This window comes from Sander lucioperca, chromosome 7 (assembly GCF_008315115.2).
Source record: "Sander lucioperca isolate FBNREF2018 chromosome 7, SLUC_FBN_1.2, whole genome shotgun sequence".
Classification (NCBI taxonomy): domain Eukaryota; kingdom Metazoa; phylum Chordata; class Actinopteri; order Perciformes; family Percidae; genus Sander; species Sander lucioperca.
The window spans coordinates 27,997,133-28,009,789 of record NC_050179.1 but is presented as its reverse complement, the minus strand read 5'-3'; positions in this window follow the sequence as shown (position 1 = coordinate 28,009,789).

The following is a 12,657-nucleotide window of genomic DNA, read 5'->3' as shown; positions in this document are numbered from 1 at the left end:
TGCTTTTGAAATGCGCAGACATTTCCACCCAGCACTCGTCTGCTGACTTTCCAGTGGACCTGGAGGGACTGGTTAAAACGAGACAGATAAGAAGAGGCATTGCGACAATATTTAGAAATATACATTGTAACGCTGGCTGCAAAGATTATGCAGACGCAGACCGCTACGATTGACTGACACACACACACATTGTTAAAATCATACGCTGGACGCTTTATTAGTCTTTCTACATGGGTTTAGTTAATGATCGGGCTATGATAAGACCACGTCGGCTATATAATCGCTGACAACCGGGACAATTTCATAGTGGTTGGTGTAAATCGTTACATTTTAGCGTCCTGACAGGCTTTTGTCGGGACTCGGGACACGCAACTCAGAATCGGGACTGTCCCGGTCAAACCTAATTGAAGATGACTTCACGCGTCTTCGCTATAGCGATCAGCTGAGACTCTCCACCTACACTATGGGGGTACCATCCGCAGTGGAAACAGAATAAGAAAAGAAACTGATACCAAAAAACTTATTGGAGTCGAGTCAAGTCGAGCCGAACCATGCAGTGGAAATGAGGCATAAGAGTCTACCGTCATGCTAGCAGCTCTGTGAGGCTGTTCTTAGGCACAGCGGTGCTTTGAGCTAAATATAAAAGTCAGCATGCCAACATGCTCATAATGACAATGCTAACATGCTGATTTTTAGCAGGTGTAATGTTTACCCTGTTTACCACATTTGCGTAGAATGTTAGCATGCTAACATTTGCTTATTAGTGCTAAACACAAAGCACAGCTGAAGCTGATGGTAATGTCATTAGTTTTACAGGTTTCTGGTCACAAACATACTCAAATGTAAACCTGCTGGTGGCGCTACAGGAAAAGTCATAAGTAGCCTATACTGCACATCCTTTGCAGAACATGAATGTCTGGAATAGGATTTGTGCTAATTCTTCATGTAGATGTTGACATATTTTTTACTGGATAAGTGAACATATTGATCTGCTGGTAGTGCCAGTAGTGGATCACCAAAGTCATTTGGCTTCATCCTCTAAAAACCGTGATTATCTGTACCAAATTTCATTGCAACACATCGAATAGTGGGGTGCCTGGGTAGCTCACTTGATAGAGCCCACGCACCCGTAAATAGAGGTTTACTTCTCGACGCAGCGGCTGCGGGTTTGACTCCGACCTGCGGCCCTTTGCTGCATGTCATATCCTTATCTCTTCCCTTTCATGTCTTCAGCTGTCCTATAAAAAATAAATGCCTATAATGGCCCAAAAAAATTCTCTAAAAAAAATAAGGCAGAATCACCGTGACGACGAGCTAACACAAAAATCACCTCAGGTGGACAAATGGCAGTTGATTTGAATTGCGAGGATATGTGAAATCGTCAAACTGGTTTCTATCTGTTGTCATTTTCAGCTGTAACTGTAACATTGTAACACTTTGCTCTGATAGCTTACGTTTCTGCTGTGCTTATTTTATGTAGGCTACTATGTTGCTTTGCTAGCATCTTTGAAAAACCAAATCTAGCTTTACGAACAGCAACACCACCACCTGTTAAAGTGACTGCTAGTGTGGGTGGTGTCATTTTCTTTAGTCTGTGGCCCAACAGGTAGGCCTAAATTAGCTCTCCAACCTAACGTTAATGAAGGTGTTGACATATAAAAGCAGGGCCGGAGTGGGACTCATTTTCAGCCCTGGAGTTTCATGCCTTAGACCAGCCCACTTCACTTCACGACTGACTATATTAAAAAAAATGTAATTAAAACCTTAGTATATAAGTCTGCAATAGCGCCCTGTTCTCTACAGCCTTGTATTTCAGTGAAGGTTTGTAAAATATCACTATTTCCAATTCAGTGCAAATACAGTAAGTGTTGCTTCACAATGTAGATTTATTAGAAAAGATAACATCTTTACAACAACCCAATGATGTTCAACAATATCAGAATCTATTTTCTGTGCAAATAAGTAATCACATATATCCAAAACTTGAAATTAAATAAAGAATTAGATAAATTGTATTGCACTTTCTAATGACACCATACTCTATTTTTTTCCTTTGTATGATATTTCATATAACTTTCTATTCCCTTTCAGTCGTGGGCTTTGTATATTTACTATCCTAATTTCGAGGATAAAGACATAATGAGTCACTAGTAACATTTGGGCCTAAAAAGTGATTATATTGTAACTAATCTGAACATGTCTGCTTGTTCTAACACAGTGGTACAACAGCTTACAGTAGATCACTCTCACTCTCACAAATTTTTATGAAAAAGTTTGCGTCATTTTCTCTTCTTTTTAAATTGTTGCCTTTTTTTGAGAGGTCGCGCAAGATGGCGACCGTGGTGGTTGACATGTGCTAAGCTCTGCAACACTAGCTGAGTACTTATGTTATATGATAAAGCCAGCTATTATGCAACTTGCTGAACTATCAGATTTTGAGAGACTCAGCAGAAAAGGCAGTTGGACTGATCAGTCTCCCCGAGTTAAAAAAAAGTGCCTCGGAACACACCAAAGCGACGAGACCTAATACGTCTCCATAACAGCAGGCGCTAATCAGTATTGTCGCCCAAAAATGAAAAACGGTAGCTAATTGGACGAACGTGTCATGTGGGTCTGGTTTCTCCGGAAATTCAAAGCCAGACTGTCATGGCGGCTTGTTCAGAATACGATCTCATATTGTACTAAAATAGTTCACTGAAACGTGTTTCTGAAAACATTTTAAGCAAGAAATAGGCCATGCAGTTGCTGAATCTGTCTTCATTTCAGATCGACAAAGGTCAGTTTAAAAGATTTTCGTCAGATTTTGAGAGACTCTAGTCACGCTTATCCCGCTCCTCGTTTCCGGGTTAGCACTCTACTAATCAGATGGGTCATTTGAGTCTGACTGCCGGAAGTGCCCGCCTTCCGATTCAACATGTCAAATCGGCCAAAATGAAGGCCGACGGCCCCTCGGACGGACGACGGCACGGAACACACCGAACAGACTTGAGTCACTGACCTCGCCAGACTGTCCAACGGCCAATTATTGGCTTGGTGTGTCTCGGGCTTAAGGGTTAACTAGCACCAATATAAGAACTTTGACGGCCGAAAATAACCCTTTGTAGACGACACGTGCAAAGACTAATCAGGTACCTAGCATACCAAGCTAATAACACGGGGGGACCACAATGACAAAGAGAGATGCAAAAAAAGGCATAAAAGGGGGACTGATAATGGATGTGGACCCAGAAGACGCCTTTTTAGGTTTGTGTTCGCCTCTTCCTGATTCTCCAATTGATAGTCCAAACCCAAAGAAAGTATGTGCCGACAAAGAAAAGAATGAGGTCTCTAACGCCGACATTCTCAAAGCCATTTTTGAGCTGAAGGAGCGCTTCTCCGTCTTTGAACAATGGATAAATAAAAACTCTGCAGACATCACTGTGGTAAAAGAAGAGATGAAAGGCCTTGGTTTTCAAGCAAAGGAGACAGAAGACAAGGTGAAAAGGCTAGATAAGAGCATTGAAGAACTAAAAGAGAAAACCAAAGAAGGCGAACACTACAGCAGAAGATGGAATTTGCGTCTCATCAACCTCCCTGAAAGAGTGAACAAAGATGTAAGAGAGGAAGTCATGAAGATAATGACTTAGATTGCACCTGCTGATAAAAGCAAGATCGGATTCTTGGTTGATACAGTACACAGAATTGGGTGCCCCAGAGATGACAAGACACCGCGTCCGATTGTTATACAGTTCAACATGCGTACCTTCAGGTACAAGATTTGGAAGGACTGCTGAAGTTATGAAAAAGCTGAATCTCCGTATCGCCGAGGACCTGACACGCTCTGAGAGAAAATGCAGAAACAAACTGTGGCCCCTGGTCGAGCAGGCTTGTAAGGACGGAAAGAAGACCAGATGGCAAGGTCCGGTCGCCTTTATCGATGGTGTGAAATTTGTTGTATAAAATCTTCACCCAGTATTTAGTCGTCTAGGTAATACAACCAGGCAAGTAAATGTTTGACGTGGACAATTAAGTAGCCTGATGTTAATAAGGTGTTAAAACAGTTCAACATCTTGTTTCTTGGTACTCCCAGTGTTCAGGGTATTTCTAATCACTACCAAAGGTTAAGGGTTCCTATTAGCTCTTATCTTCTGTTTACCTTATTTGTAGGCATCAAACCTGTGTTTTTACCTTTTATTTTTATTTATTTATATATATATCCTTTACTGATTGTATGACAAACACTACTTTAATTAACCTTAAAGTGGTTTCTCTCAATGTCAAAGGCATACGGAACATCTCTAAAAGGAAGGTTATTTTTCTATTCTGTAGACGCTCTAATGCAGATTAAATCTTTCTACAAGAGACTCACTCAAAATATATAATACTGACAGCTAGTGTTTAAAATAGTTACTCCAGTACAAATTCAAAATACTGGAGAGAGTTATCTCCCCCACCCCCTCCTCCCCAGACTCGAAGTTCACGTTGGTTGCCAGGCTGAGCATCCACAACAATGTTGCTAGACGCTTGTCTCACATAGCCAGACTTTACTCCACAGCACAGCGGAGTAGCTAACGTTAGATGCTGGCTATATTGACATTGTCATAAAAGCCCGTGCTCACATGGAGCTCTGTACCCAACTGACAGACACACTTTTTCGGCTTAGAATTACCGTAGGAACTGCTAAAAATCCCACAAACTCACCATCCTCTCCACACGCCAGACAGACACACTTCCTCGGCTTAGAATTACAATAGGAACCGCTAAAAATACCACTACCTTGCCATCCTTTTCCACCCGAATGAACACACTTTATTAGCTTAGAATTACGGCAACAATCGCTAAACACACTGCAAACTCAAGGTCCTCTCTTTCCAATTTACAGCCACCCTATCTTGGCTTCAAATAACTCACCATTGTCGGCTACAGCCGCTGAACAGGCTACACGTTGTAAACAGCCGTGGCTGCTTGCCTGGTCCTGGTAACGTTAGCAGTTAGCAGGGTTAGCATGGCGGCGTTAGCCAGGACCAGTCGGGATCACTTCACTGGCTGTGTCTCAATTGTTTTTGCAAGTAACCAACTCGGGTACTCTAGCTATATAATTCAATGTGAGTAGCTACACAAATGTTGAAATGACATAAAATGCCCGTCCCTAGTAGCTGTGATAAATTAGCCTGAAGCTAATGCTTACCTGTTCAGGAGGAAATTAGCTAACTCTGCGTCCTTTTGGGCTCTAAGCTGTCTCCATCTTTCAAATACATCTCCAATATTTACCCAGACGGGTTTGTTACGTCTCTGGTCACGCAACTATTACAAACATGCCGTTTTTTTTGTCGAGTAAAATCAATCTCTGTTGATCCTGTTCGTTTGTTTGCTGCTTTTATGGCTGTACTAACCTCACAGCTGTAACGCACTGGGTTTACGTGTTTACAGGTATAACTGGCAACCCGGCCTGGCTGACAAACTGGGCAGTTGATAACAACAAACAGGCCAAAACACAAACAGAAATTCCATCACGGAACGGAAATTTCAAAAGGAGAAAATACTGGCATTAGCATTGTTGTCAGAAAAGATAGTATTTCAACTTAGCATGTTTCCTTAATATCTGATGATGCATTGGGGTCATTTTTGGATTTATTACAGTAAATATATTACATATTGGACCTTTAAGTCATGCTTCTAATCACTCAGCAGGAGGAGCTATTTTGTTCAATCAATTTAAAGGAGATGTGTTAGAATCCCACCTTTCTAAAGATAGTAGATGAATTATTCTGGTTCTAGAGTGAATAATGTGATTCTAGTGTTAAATAATATATATGGACATAATAACAATGCTTTGGCAAAAAACATGTTTACCCAACTAGCAGTAGAGTTAAAAAAGATGAAGGAGAAATACAAAGATGCTCATTTAATTATTGGTGGTGACTTAAATGACGCAGCAGATGACCAAATGGATAGATTACCAGCAAGAATTTCCCCTAACTCAATACCTATATCACATTTGTGTGCACAACTTAATGTTATTGATGCCTGGCATTATTTGCATCCTTATCAAAAAGAATATACATGGAGTAATGTTAGTGGCTCTCTACAATCTCGAATTGATTTATGGTTGTTATCCTCCTCTACTTTGCAATTTGATTCTGAAACATTACACAGCTATGCCCCTTTTTCAGATCACCAATCGATAGTCGTCACTTTTGCTAATCCACAAGAACAAACCAGAAAATCTCGTGTTTTTTGGAAATGTAACTGTAATCTATTGAATGATGAAGGCTTTTGTAAATCAGTGGAAGCTACTGCGTGTGACATTTTCTTTTTTAAAGATAATTTTTTTGGGTGTTTCCATCTTGATTTGACAGAACAGCTAGGTGAGAAAGGGGACAGAGAGAGAGGGAAGACATGCAGGAAACCGTCACAGGTCAGATTCGAACTCTGGACCTCTGCGTCGAGGAATAAACCTCTAAGTATATGTGCTCCTGCTCTACCCACTGAGCCAACCCAGCCACAGCATATGACATTTTCAATTGCAATGAACTTAGTAGTGTTCAAAAATGGGAATTTTTTCATTTAAAATCAGAGAATTGGCTATTAAATATAGTAAGGAAATGAAAAAACGCAACACTATCATAGAACTCAAAACTATAAAAGAACTGAACTCTTTAATAAATAAAGCAACTCTTACTGAAGAGGAAGAATCAAAACTGTCAAGTCTGAAGGAAGAGATTGACCAATTGTATATTAATATGACCAAAGGAGCCTTTATATGCTCTATTACTTTGCACTGGAAAAAAGAAATTATAAGAGAAATAATATTACTTCCTTAAAAATAGATAACTATTAATTCCAATGCGTCTGATATAGCAAATTATACCTCTCGTTTCTATTCTGATCTATATAGCTCCCACTATATAACCAAACAGAGGATGAGAAATTTATCAGCAAAATTAGAGAATTTATCCCACAAATTTCGAATGACTTTAAATTAGATTGTGATAAACCTCCATCTCAAAACCTGAAATTCTTGAAACTGTAAACAAAATGAAAAAAGGAAAATCTCCAGGAATGGATGGTCTTCCTGTTGAATTGTATAAGTGTTTTTGGAACATAATTGAAACTCCATTTTTTAACATGTTAAAAGATTGTATTGATAATGAGGATATTGTTACGATTAACTCCCAGTTTGGACCCCAGTAGCAGATTCAGACACAGGCACAATGGATTGTAGTTAGAAGTTTTATTTTATCTCAGTATTTGCAAGTAAGAGAGAGTAATCAAGGTGGTGGGGAGACAATCCTGGTGAAAGTAGGTGGGATCTGGTGGGGAGGAGTTTGTGGCAGGCAGTGGAAGAGGATCAGCAGGAAGGCATGCTCAGTTCTGGCAGGTGCTGAAGACGGAGGAGACACAGGTGAGGTTATTTCCAGCAGTGTACAACAATGAGTCAAAGTAAAATTCTTTACTGGAGTTTTTAGGCCTGAAGAGTTACCACATGAGAGCGGAAAACAATCTGGCAATGAGTGAGTGGAGAGCCGCGTTTCTTGTACTGAGCTTGATTGTAAATGGAAGTCAGGTGTGCCTGGTAATGCCTGTAGAGCCACGCCCCTGCTGATGAGCACACACACACCACACACACAGGGGAAGAGACACAGGGAAAGACAGACAGGGAAACAAACAGAAAACATGGGAATCCAGAGGTCACAGACCGGGCTGTGACAGATATGACTACAACTATGAAGCAAGGTGTAATAACATTGCTTCCCAAACCAGATAAAGATCATCTTCTGTTAGAAAACTGGAGACCTATAACGTTATTTTTGATTGATGATGATTACAAAATACTTTCACTAATTTTTGCCAGGCTTAAGTGAAATCATAAATGAAACTCAAACTGGCTTTATGGCTAATCGGCATATAAGGTGTAACATTAGGTTTATTCTTGACCTAATAGATTATTCTGAATATGTGGAATCTGACACTGTGAACTTATTATACTTTTTGTAAGGCATTTGACACAGTAGAGCATCAATTCTTATTTAGGTCACTTCAAACTTTTGGTTTTGGTGAAAATGTTATCTCTGGTGTTAAAATGCTTTATAAAAACATCAGTAGCTGTGTCATGCTATATCCAAATACCACCCAAAGCTTTTCAGTTTATAGATCAGTCCGCCAAGGTTGACCTTGTTCTCCATTTCTATTTCTCATTGTTGTTGAAATGTCATAATTTACAAGGTTTAAGGATTTTTTACAGAGAGATCAACATTTCTCAACTAGCTGATGACAGTTCTTTTTTTTTTAAAGAATAAACAACAAATTGAAAACTCAATCAAATAAATACATTGTATGTCTGTATAACACTGATGAAACTCTTATGAAACACATACTCTGTGTGATATACCAGTGAAAATAGTATTAAATACCTTGGAATCCATATCTCTAAAAATCTAAAGGAACGACAAGAAAAGAATTTTAAGCCCAAAATACAAAAAAACTAAAAATATATTCAATATTTGGCTTCAGAGAGATCTGTCCATGTTCAGTAGAGTTCTTCTGAGTAAAGCAGACGGTATCTCTAGATTTGTTTACCCTACCCAATCTTTGTTTAAGAAATAAATAACATTTTAATTAATTTTATTTGGAAAAATAAATGCCATTGTTTAAAAAAGGAGATTCTAGCAGCCCCGAGAAGTGTAGGTGCATGAAAATATTAGACTTCATGGATGTGAACAATACCTTTAGAATTAAATGGATAAAAGAATGTTTAAAAGCTCCAGAAACCCTTTTGGTACTTCATTCCACAGACCATTTTTGGAAAAATGTGAGGCCTCCGATTTGTATTACAATGTAGTACAATGTAAGTTATCGCAAAAGTTGTCTAAATTTCATCAGCAGGCGCTTAACGCTGCAAAATTGCGCTTTATATCATAATTCTTCTCCACACAGAACTATTATATGGAACAATGAATATATAACCAGAAAGAATAAGTCTTTATATGTACAACTCTTGGTTGATGGAATATATTTTTTCTTGCAGACTTACAAAATGATGAAGCTCAACTTCTTAGTTATTAGGAATTTCTTAGATCTAAAATCTTTCCTGTCCCCCACAAATTATATAAAATGGTAATAAATGCTATCCCTAGTGGAATTCTTCAACTAATGAAATGTCACTCTGAGAGACAAGAATTGAAAGAATAGGATCTGACCTTCGTTGTTAATGGAATAAATATTAAAAGTCATAAATGTACCAATAAACATATGAGGAATTGTTTCCACAGCAAAAGGAAAATCACTCCATAGGGGGAATTTGTTTGGAACTCTTTTTATTCTAACATTCACTGGGATTCAACGTGGCTTCTACCGTACAAATTTGTTATCCCCAATAAACTGAAAGAATTACATTTTAAAATATTGCACATTTATCCCACTAACAAATTTGTTTCAAGATTTGTGGCTGTGGACAATAAATGTGAATTTTGTAAAATTGAAGAGGAAACTATTTTACATTTATTCTGGGAGTGTCTGTATTCGGTGGAGTTCTGGAAGAAAATTAAAAACTATTTCAATATTCAAAAGAATCACGTTATTAAATTGGAAGCAAAAGATGTTATTCTTATGATAACAAAAACAAAACAATACATAGGATTGTCAACCTATTAATTCTACAAGGGAAATTTAATATCCATAAAGCAACATTTTCTAAATGTCGGCCAGCTTTTACTCACTTTAGAATTGAATTTCTAATTTTAATAAGAAGATAATAACAGTAATAATAAGATTAATAATAAGAAAAGTATTTATATAGCTGATGTACTGCAAGATTTTTTCAAGGAAATATGATTATATAGCCTACATTCCATTTCACCTTTTCTTTGTATTGTATTTTCTTTATTTTGTATTGTTTTCTTTTTGTTTACCTTCTTTTTTCTCTTTGTGTATTGAAGTGCCTTTCTTCTTGAGTTTTATTTTTTTTTATATCATTAAGTAAGGTTGTAATGTTCAATGGATGGAAATGAATATCTTTTTGATATGTTTTTTTAGTACGATGCCGAATTGTTCAAACACTGTATAACATATTTGTAAAAGTATGCAAATAAAAAATAAAAAATAAATTAAAAAATGGTCGCCTCTTCAGTGCCGTTTTGCGCTTTCTATTACCCGTTTAAAACAGCTTATTTTTGCTCGCGGTGGCATACTCCAACAAGCACCACTGACTGAAGTGTACGAGGTGACGGTTTTGTTATGGTTGTGGTTGTCCGTTATAGTTTCCTGTTTATTGTGTTAATTTATTACCCGGGTTCCTTGTTGTTTACTGTCTCTTGTGTTCACTGTTGCGTGTTACCTTGTTTTCATCCTTGTGTATGTTTATGCTTCAGTTTCCTGTTTTATTTTGTAGTCTCTGTTTCTCCCTTGTCATGTCTTGTTTTTCTTCCTGCCTTGTGTTTTCCCACCTTTGTGATTGTCTGCCCTGCCCACAAGTTTTTTTTTTGCAGGATGGTAGGGGAAGACTCATGAATATTCATTAGGGAACTCATCCCTGATTGGCTAACCCTGACATTCTTCCCCTAACCATAACCAATCCCACTCCTCTTGCCTAAACATAACCAATCCCACCAGAGCAGGTAACGAGTACTGGCCATTCAGAGGGAGAGTAGGGCGGGTTTTTCCCCTACCATCCTGCAAAAAAAAATTCCGCGCCCTGCCCTGATGTGTTTCACCTGTTCCTGACCCCTTGTGTCACCTGTCCCTTGTTTCACCCTAGTTACCTTGTGTATTTAGTCTCTGTGCTGCCTTTGTCTGTTGTTGGTTCTTCCTGTCTTTCCCTTCGTCGCTCCTTCCTGGTTGTTTTTCCCCTGTCATGTCTTCTGGTTTGTCTTGGTTTTGATTGCCTGCCTCAGGACACCTTCATTTGTGAGTTCAAGTTGTTCAATAAATCCTCTACACTGCATTTTTGGGACCAAACCTCGTTTTCCCTGACAGGTTTGTTTTGTTTTTTTAGCAAGGTGCTGCTGTCGGAGGACTCAAAACATATACGTCATCATTAACCAGGCTGCACTCTGCGAGTGGGCTGCAAGAAAAAATAAATACTGTATATACAAAGAGTTGGCTGCGAGTGCAGGCAGCCTAGGGATAGCATTCAGGATATTTAACTATGATTTCAATCCAGTGCCTGAACCAAAAAACTAGACCGGCTCAACGGTAATTCTCCTGGTGCTCCTGATTAGCCAATCTATGTAGGCCTAAGCTACAGGATGCAGGAGTTTTCTATCTGAAAGTTATTGTAACAAACTTTGTGATTGGGACTAATCATGAACACACAGTAGAGATCAGTAGAGCTGTGGGAGCTGCAACGAAGGCTTGTAATGTTTATTTAAGTATACTAATGTTTTAGTCTGTCTTGCAGTTTGAGCAAAAGTTGATTCTTCAGGAGTAGGCTAATGGCTTGAGTTGACAAGTGTGGCGAGTTATGCATCCATCAAGCTGATTGCTGTTATTACATTATGCATTGAGGAAGGATAATAACCAGCCTGTTTGTGCTGGTCTTGGCTGCCTCAGACCAGACTGTGATCACACCAGGTGGTTCTGTCATAGAGGCCACAGGAGTCTGTGGTTAATAATTAAATACTCTCATGTCACTGCCAGAACAAACACTCAATCCCGCTTCCTCCTCATTTTCTGTCTCTGTGTCTGGTTTCTCTCTCTCTGCACAGAAAGCAGGGTTCTGCAACTCCGGCCCCTGCGTCGCCTGGCACCAAGTCAGAGAAGAAATGCGCCCCGAGCTGTCTCAGACACAAACGCAGTATAAAACGTGTCAGCTGATCCACATGTCCTGGCCGAATGCAAACTACCCACCAAGTTACAACTCTCACAGTGACATGGGAGATCATCAAACCCTCCAATGGAAAAGTTCATTCAGATAATTACAATTTGGACATTTAGCCGTATGACTGGATGTTGGAGGACGATGTTCGCTTGATTTCCAGCCCCTCAGGACAGGTCGAGATTTTTTTTTTTTTTTTTAAAGATCGTAAGGGCTTCCTGTGTTTTTTGTGGTTGCTCACTAGAGTGGAACTTTTATAAACTCCTGTCATTGTTTATATTTAATTTTTTGGTCCACTTCAGTCTCCAAATCCAGGACTGACATCACTTTTCCCTGGCAACCTCTCGAGGAATTGAGAAGTGGAATTCTATCCGCCTGCCCGCTCCTCTTATTCTCCTCTCCACGAGACTTTGTTTATTTTATTGCACGTTTGTTGTGTTTTAATGTCTTGTATCAATAAAACCAAGACAACTTTATATTTATTATAATTTATTTAATAAACATACTGAACAGCTATTAACAAGTAATTAGAAAATTAACTAACAAATGATTTCTGAGTTATTTTTTGCATGCAGTGTTTTTCTGAATTTTTTTCTTAAACGTGCAATAAAGCTGTATGAATCAATGATAAAGAAATTGTTACTGCACACTAAACTTAACATTCAATATTCTTCAATAAAAAGCAAACGGTTTAAAAAAGTATGTAGGTATTATTCATTAAGAGTTTAACACTTTCTTTTTAGATTCCCCTTACAAAACACACCCATGTTTTTTCATAATGTTGATATGTCACCTTCATGAAATGGATGGTTCTAACAAATATTTTACACAGCAAAAAGTGCTGAAATGTATTAATATATTGA